The 9007-nt window shown below is 45.0% G+C and overlaps 1 pseudogene across 1 annotated transcript; it reads left to right on the forward strand.

Moving 5' to 3' along the window:
- The first annotated feature begins 1367 nt into the window (after positions 1–1367).
- Positions 1368–7064, forward strand: LOC308168200 (lysine-specific demethylase 4A-like; annotated as a pseudogene). The gene is made up of 2 exons: positions 1368–4108; positions 6930–7064. The product of its transcript is annotated as a lysine-specific demethylase 4A-like (transcript).
- The last annotated feature ends 1943 nt before the right edge of the window (positions 7065–9007 follow it).

Consider the following 9007-nt stretch of genomic DNA (forward strand, 5'->3'; position numbering starts at 1 on the left):
GCATCAACTACCTTCACTTTGGAGAGCCCAAGTCCTGGTATGTTGTTCCCCCAGAACATGGGAAACGATTGGAGTGCCTTGCTAAGGGGTTTTTCCCTGAAAGTGCTCAAAGCTGCGAGGCGTTCCTGCGACACAAGATGACTTTAATTTCACCCTCGATCCTGAAAAAATACGGCATACCGTTTGAGAAGGTCACCCAGGAAGCAGGACAGTTCGTCGTGACGTTTCCTTTCGGCTATCATGCTGGTTTTTGTAGTTTGTTTGTTTTATTTTTTGTGTTTATTTTTTTGTTCTGTTTGGTTTTGTTTTGTTTGTTGCTGTTTTGTTGCTGTTTTTGTTTTATTTGTTTTTTCTGTGTTTTTTGGTTTGTTTTGCCCAGATTGTGATGTGGGTATTAATGTGTGTCTGTCTTTCCTGTTGGATGGTGTATTGTCCTAATCTCAAGAAAAAGAATAAAAATATTTGAGAAAAAAAAAGAAGAAGCCCATGACTGTCCGGGAGTTCCGCAAGACCGCTAACACAGACAAGTTTTGTAATCCCCGATATGTTGATTTTGAGGAGCTGGAGAGAAAGTTCTGGAAGAACCTGACTTTTAACCCACCTCTCTATGGAGCAGATGTCAATGGGACACTGTATGATCCGGATGTGACCGAGTGGAACATCGGACATCTGAACACCATCCTAGACACAGTGGAGCGGGAAAGTGGGATCAAGATTAAAGGGATGAACACACCGTACCTGTATTTTGGCATGTGGAAAAGCACCTTTGCCTGGCACACTGAGGACATGGATCTCTATAGCATCAACTACCTTCACTTTGGAGAGCCCAAGTCCTGGTATGTTGTTCCCCCAGAACATGGGAAACGATTGGAGCGCCTTGCTTTGATTGATTGATAACTATATTAGAAGGATTTGCAGAGGTAGGTACATGAAAGTACATATTACATACAAGGTCACACTAAGGGGTTTTTCCCTGGAAGTGCTCAAAGCTGCGAGGCGTTCCTGCGACACAAGATGACTTTAATTTCACCCTCGATCCTGAAAAAATACGGCATACCGTTTGAGAAGGTCACCCAGGAAGCAGGACAGTTCGTCGTGACGTTTCCTTTCGGCTACCATGCTGGTTTTTGTAGTTTGTTTGTTTTATTTTTTGTGTTTATTTTTTTGTTCTGTTTGGTTTTGTTTTGTTTGTTGCTGTTTTGTTTTGTTGCTGTTTTAGTTTTATTTGGTTTTTCTGTGTTTTTTTGTTTGTTTTGCCCAGATTGTGATGTGGGTATTAATGTGTGTCTGTCTTTCCTGTTGGATGGTGTATTGTCCTAATCTCAAGAAAAAGAATAAAAATATTTGAGAAAAAAAAGAAGAAGAAGCCCATGACTGTCCGGGAGTTCCGCAAGACCGCTAACACAGACAAGTTTTGTAATCCCCGATATGTTGATTTTGAGGAGCTGGAGAGAAAGTTCTGGAAGAACCTGACTTTTAACCCACCTCTCTATGGAGCAGATGTCAATGGGACACTGTATGATCCGGATGTGACCGAGTGGAACATCGGACATCTGAACACCATCCTAGACACAGTGGAGCGGGAAAGTGGGATCAAGATTAAAGGGGTGAACACACCGTACCTGTATTTTGGCATGTGGAAAAGCACCTTTGCCTCGCACACTGAGGACATGGATCTCTATAGCATCAACTACCTTCACTTTGGAGAGCCCAAGTCCTGGTATGTTGTTCCCCCAGAACATGGGAAACGATTGGAGCGCCTTGCTAAGGGGTTTTTCCCTGGAAGTGCTCAAAGCTGCGAGGCGTTCCTGCGACACAAGATGACTTTAATTTCACCCTCGATCCTGAAAAAATACGGCATACCGTTTGAGAAGGTCACCCAGGAAGCAGGACAGTTCGTCGTGACGTTTCCTTTCGGCTACCATGATGGTTTCAACCACGGCTTCAACTGTGCAGAGTTAACTAACTCTAACTAACTAACCTTGCTACTCAGCGATGGATCGATTATGGCAAACAAGCCACAGTATGCTCCTGTCGTAAGGACATGGTGAAGATCTCCATGGACGTGTTTGTGCGAAAGTTCCAGCCGGATCGCTACAAACTATGGATGGCCGGGAAGGACAACGCACCTATCGACCACTCCAAGCCCACCCCAGAGGCAGCCGTGTTCCTGAGAGGAGAGAAGCCCGACCTTGAGACGGAGGGTTCGAGTGAGGCCGTAGACGAGGACACCCCAGGCACGGCTCAGCAGCAGAATAGCCCAAAGCCGAAGATCGGGACAAAGCGGCAGCACGGTGTGGAGGCTTCAGAGGACCGGGACACGGGTCAGGCTGGGGGAGACGGGGGGGAGGTGGAGCAGAAGAAAGCCAAGCTGGTCCAGAAGAAGCAGGCTACTGAAGGACCCAGCAAGGCAGACAAAGAGCAACTGAAACCCAAGCCAGAGGAGAGCAAAAAAGCGGAGAAACCTCCGCCACAACCCGTCACAGAGAAACTGACAAAAGCGAGGAGCTCTTCAGCCCTTCCTGAAGCATCAACCCCATCTGAGCCACAGCAACCAGCGCCAGCAGCTCCAGGCTCGGAGAACGCAGGACCTAGTGAGGACACCAAGCCGCCCAGCAGCTCCAGCCCTGCACACAGGCAGTTCCAGAGGACCCTGAGCCCTGCCGATGTGCTCCACGTCCACAGCTACGCTAAGGGAGACTACAGTGAGGGAGAGACCCCTGCAAGGAGGAGAGGAGGAGCGATAGCGACAGTGAGACGGACGACGATCAGGACGACAGTTAGGGGGCAGAAGAGGGAGCTGGGGATGTACCAAGCAATCTGGGAAAGCTTCCTCGCCATCACCCTCTGATAAAGGACAGCATGAGTGACGACGAGCTGCAGGAGCAGGTCCCATTGGAGGAGGGTGGTCTGCAGGGGGAGTCCTGGGCCAAACCCTTGGCTCACCTGTGGCAGCACAGGCCTTCCAACCTGAAGAGGGAGAAGGAGTACAACCGACGCATGGGGCTGAAGGCTCCCTACTGCTCCATCTGCATGCTGTTCCAGACCTACCAGCAGCGGTATGCCTGTGTCCTTCTCTCTCTCCGTGGCCAGACCGAGTGTAGTGGCAATGCTGTCTCTGCTCCAGTGACGTCGGGGGGGCGGATGCGGACCAAGCCTCTGATCCCAGAGATGTGCTTCACCACCACCACGGAGGAGGAGGCCGCCGAGGAGCAGGAGCAGACCCCCACCCCGCACCTGGAGGAGGACGGGACCAGCCTGCTCATCAGCTGCTCCCACTGCAGCGTCCGCGTGCACACCAGCTGTTATGGCGTGGATCCAGCCAGCGTGACTAAGGACTGGAGGTGTGCACGCTGCAAGACCAACGCCATGACTGAGAGTTGCTGTTTGTGTTCACTGAGGGGTGAAGCCTTGCAGAAAGCCAATAATGACAAGTGGGTACATGTACTGTGTGCAGTAGCGGTACTGGAGGCACGCTTTGTAAACATCAGTGAGAGAAGCCCAGTGGACTTAGGTGGGATACCTTTACAGAGGTTCAAACTGAAATGTTACTACTGTAAGAAGCGGATGAAGAAGACGTCCGGCTGCTGTGTGCAGTGCTCCCACGGCCGCTGGCCTACAGCCTACCACCCCACCTGTGCCCAGGCCGCCGGAGTCCTAATGCAGCCAGACGAATGGCCTTTTGTGGTCTACGTCACCTGCTGCAGGCACAAGGGCCCCATTCAGACAGAGCGCAATAAAGCAGCCATGCACGAGCTCACTGTTGGACAGCGGGTGATATGCAAGCACAAAAATGGCCGCTACTACCAGTGTGACGTGGTGCAGCTGTCCAAGGAGACCTTTTACGAAGTCAACTTTGACGACGGTTCTTTCAGTGACAACCTCTTCCCTGAAGACATTGTGAGCCGGGACTGTGCCCAGCTAGGCCCCCCACCCAAGGGTGAGGTGGTGCAGGTGCGATGGACAGATGGCCAAGTTCGTGGCCCCTCATGTCATCCAAATGTACCTGGTGGAATTTGAGGACGGGTCACAGCTAACAGCCAAGAGGGACGATGTCTACACCTTGGATGAGGAACTCCCTAAGAGAGTCAAGTCAAGACTGTCTAAGGCAGGGGTCGGCAACCTATGGCACGCGTGCCAGCAGTGGCACGCGACAGCTTAAACAGTGGCACGCGACAGCTAATCAATAAGTGCGAGAATGGGAGATTTATTTATTTATTTTTATGTTGGCCGCGTTCGTAAATTCGCGCACACTGGGTTCAATGTCACAATGGGACCAAGTAGGATCAGGCCCGTGAATGAGTTCTCTCTTGCCCGCGGGATGATATTTAATTACTATTAAAACCGGCCCGCAGTATTATGTGCCCGCAGCACCATAATACTACAAGTCCCAAGATGCATTGGCGCGTACCGAGTGCCCGCGAGCGAGCGCGACCCCGCGTCTTCTCTTCACTTCAGTACTAGTCATGAGCAGCAGCAAATCTCCAAATGGCGCTGATTGAGCTCCAGTGTAATGACACACTGAAGGCAGAATATGAGTCCTTGGCGCTGCTGAGTTTGCTCGTTTCATCCCCGACACAATGCCTGAGCTGCGCACCCAAGTTGCTCAGACGCTGTCTATGTTTGGCAGCACATACGTGTGTGAACTACTGTTTTCGTTGATGAAACTAAACAAAACATCACATAGGAGTCGTCTTACTGATGAACACCTGAACTAAATCCTGAGGATTTCCTCAGCTCAGAGCCTGACCCCAAACATTAATGAACTTGTACTCAAGATGAGACACCAAGTATCGGGCCCAGCCTCAGACAAGTGAGCAGAAAGGACTTGGACTTGATATTTCTTTGAAGGGATTTTTTTTTTTTTTCTCCAGTTGAATGGACCCAGGGACATGTTGCCTAAGAAATTAATGCAACTGTTTTGCACTTTTGCAAGTTTGCACTAACTTTTCTAATTTTATTATAGAAGACAGTCATTGGTGAGGATCGGAGCAGCACACTGATTTGTTTTTAATGCATGCTGTTTCATTTTTGCATTTATCTTGCCATTGAGCTTTGAATGAAAATTACATTTAGCTGTTTACCTGTTAAAAAAAATAATAATACTAAAAGAGCCTTGAGAAAATATTGCAACTGATTTTATTTATGTTTTACTTAATTTAATGTAATGATTAATGTTAAGTGCAATATAGGCTGTGTTATTGGTATTGGTTCAATATGTGCAATAATTGCGAGTTTTAATAAACATTGAACCAGCCCGGCCCTCCACTTGTACCATTTTTTTATTTTGGCCCCCTGTGTATTTGACTTTGACATGACTGGACTAGAGGCAGTCTCAGGGACGCTCCGGCGCTCTCAGGGCGAATTTACGAATGCAGCCCTAGTCTCTCATCCACTCCACGAGAGTCGTATTCTGGCGCCAATTTTCAAAGTAAAATTCTGAATTCGATTCGATACTTGTATCAATATAACTCAAGTCGTTCAAGGATGAAGCAGACAAGGCCGAATCAATAAGACGTGCTGTGTCAAGGTATGGGAAGCAGGCCAGCACCTTTAAAGCATTTGCCACTGCTAAAAATCACGCAACTGAAGCAAGCTTTCGCATTGCTCATTGCATTGCGAAACGTGGAAAGCCATTCACTGATGGAGAATAATATTCTATAATATATATAATATAAGGAGGCTTTCCTCTCAATCAATCAATCAAATTTTATTTGTATAGCGCATTTCTTACAAGATGCAACTCAATGCGCTTCACACAATGAAAATGTTCAGTCAAACAGTCAATCAATCAATACTGACAGAGCCGCGAGCAGGCAAAAGTAAAAACCTGTATACTATGTAGCCAGGAAAAAATTCCCTTGCAGCCCTCTACCAATAGAGCGACTACTAGCCAGTTTGCCTACCAGTACCCAGCGGTCCCCAAGGGGAGGCCTCTGTAGCTCAGATGTTTTGTTTGAAGGCTTATCAAACAAAGACACAATAAAATCAAGAATAAAAGACATCCCAGTGTCAGCCAGAAGTGTGGAATGAAGAATAGGAGAAATGGCAGAAAACGTGAAAGCGCAGCAGACCGCTGGTTTGAAAGATGCGACGGTGTTTAGCCTCGCACTTGATGAGAGCGTAGATGTGAATGACATGCCATGTCTGGCTGTCATAGCAAGATACTGTGATTCTGCTGTAAGGGAGGAGCTCTGCTGCCTAAAACCAATGCCAGAAACAACAAAAGGTGAGGATATCGCTAAAGTTCTTATCGAGCATTTTGTGGAGCGAGGGATTGATATTAGCAGGATTTTTGCAGTGACAACAGATGGTGCCCCTGCCATGGTCGGGAAACAGAGGGGAGCGGTTGCATTAATTGTGTGCAACTTAAAGTGACCAAGTACCACCCCCAGATAATGGAGTTGAGCAAAGGAAAACAGGGCCAGGGATCACGATATTGATTGTTAGGACTGTTTACATGGCTTTGCATACATAGCTCTTTGCAACCAAAATATATTATATATTTTAATTCATACAAGTAAGACCCTTGTATAATCACCCTCCAGTTAGGCCTACTTATTAAAATGATAACCATAGGGAGCGCAGTTAGCAACTTTGGTAGAAATTGAGCGCTCCAATTTGCTTAAAGTTGTGCTACGCATCACAAAGTTTAGTTGTCTTAGATATTATGTTGGTAATTTTGTTCAAGTTTCAGTTAGTTACATTTTTAGGTTTATTTAGCATACATGGCTTTGCATACATAGCTCTTTGCTGAAAATTGTTGTTCATGTTGTGGAATAAAATTGCAGATATGTTGGTCTGTTTGGTTTGGTTTGATGTCGAGTCATAATTAATGTTGATATTGTGGTTGGCAGTGGCACACTGACTAACAAGAACATTTAAAAATGGCACTTCATATCAAAAAGGTTGCCTACCACTGGTCTAAGGCATCGGATATGCGTTTTGATGGGATCTTCGAGGAGGAGAAGATCATAAAAGTGTCAAAGAGGAAGAGAGTGATCAACTCGAGGTACAGAGGAGACTACATTGAACCTGTGATCTACAGAGCCATCATGGAGTAGCCAATCAAAAACCTGCCTACTCATCCACAGACCACCAGCACTGATATTCTGGACATTTGCTCACTTTAACCTTAATCTAGCCACTGAGTGAGTGTAGCTCTGACAAAAGGACTTTCTCTGATTTGAACTTTGGTTCAGGACCCTCAGATTGGATGTTTGTTATCCATTTACCCTTTATCAGTCACAGCATTTATTGCCTGTATGTTTTCTTTGACTATGATCAAGGACTATGAACAAACCACCGCTTCCACTCTCTGTATAGGAAGGAAACTGCCAGGCCACTTTTTGTTGGCATCTTGGCAGTGCCCAGCAGTTGTAACTTGAATTGAAGCAATATCGGACCATGACATTTGCTCCATGTAACTTTCTGAAAATAATCTACTACATTAGAATAATCCGTAAAGAGAGTGAAGTAGACACAAAAGTTACTGCACACTCATTAACACAAATTAAGAGTGCTTTCTGACTCACTATTTCACAGAATGTTGCCAGTCGGTCATTTTAGATGTATTTATGTTCCTAGTTTAAGGGTGATACTTGTACCAATGTTTGGTTTAAAGGAGGTGCAATGCCATTTTGTTAGCAAATATCCTCCTATTTTGAGCAGATTCACAATGTTGACTGCATTCCCGAATATTGTATTTTTTAGGAATGCCGATGAATATAGCTTTTCCATTTTTAGAGTTGTTTTTTACCAGCCTATTTATTACATGGTGCTTTGAGAAAGTAACCTCTGCATTACAGACATTTGTCAGTTGCAATGCTGTAGAGGTGCTGGACCGATGTATGTTCTATTTTTGCTATAGAGCTGAATTGGAGATAGCAATTCAGAATGGGCTATGGGCCCCATTTATATCCAGTTGGTTCCTTTAATGAAAGTTGTGCGTTGCACTTTTATTTAAGTCCAGTTTGAGAGGACATTTTGATAGTTGTGTGCTGCCATTGCTATTTTGTCAAAAATCGTATGTTTTAAAAATATTTATAAGATGTTCCCATAGATTGTGTGTCCCTTCTCTACTTGGCTGTGCTCATTGACCATGGTGCTCTTTAGGAAAGGTGGCCTTCAGTGTCCATCGTTTGCCTGTAAACTGCTCTCTTCTGAGTCTGAAAATGACTTCATAATCCCATGCTAACAGGAGTCCAACTGAGCAAGAGTTTGTATCATCTTTCAAAAGTATGCAAAGTGGGGAAGAAAGTTGTCTATCAAAAATGCCTATTTTATTGCTTTGTTTTATATAATACATGTTCTCTGTCAGTTTTCACAGAACACTGTGAGATTTAATAATAATATGTAGTTTATTTAAAAAATATAAGCTGTTGACTCAAGGGATGTGTCTGTTCCTGTCTGAGGCCTGCCACCTCATCCTACAAAGAAGAGTAGCCTTCATGAGCATCGCACAATAAACTGCCCCCTCCTTTTTTACATATTTCATTGCCTTTACATATTGTATTTTATTGTAATGCCAATGGTATTTGTTGTGTAATAGTTCAAGTGTAATAGTACTTGAATGTACGCTTTTAATTTGTATTGCTATGAATTGTATTGTGTCTCACAACTCCATGTGAGTGGTCCTCAACTTTTTAATGCACCTTGTGTTGCTGTTCTTTATACCATACCTGTTTGTTGAGGAGTGACACATAAATAAAGATATATCTATCTATCTATCTATCTGCAATAGTGATAAGATATTATGAGATGTGTAGCCTACAGTTAGGTACATACTGTGCAGTGTATCATTCATATCAAGTTGTGTGGTGCATGCATAGCTACCGCAGCAAAGTCATTGCAGTAACCTACGTTTGTACGCCTGTACTCATCAACGAATATTATATAACAAACGGATATTTATAATATTGTATTGTATTTGTATATAATGTTGTTGTATAATGTTTTTTCTGAGTGGGGCAGTCCCACTCATAGTTTTCATGTTATTGGACTGATA

Source organism: Nansenia antarctica (genome assembly GCF_963989245.1).
Source record: "Nansenia antarctica genome assembly, chromosome: 12".
Taxonomy (NCBI): domain Eukaryota; kingdom Metazoa; phylum Chordata; class Actinopteri; order Argentiniformes; family Microstomatidae; genus Nansenia; species Nansenia antarctica.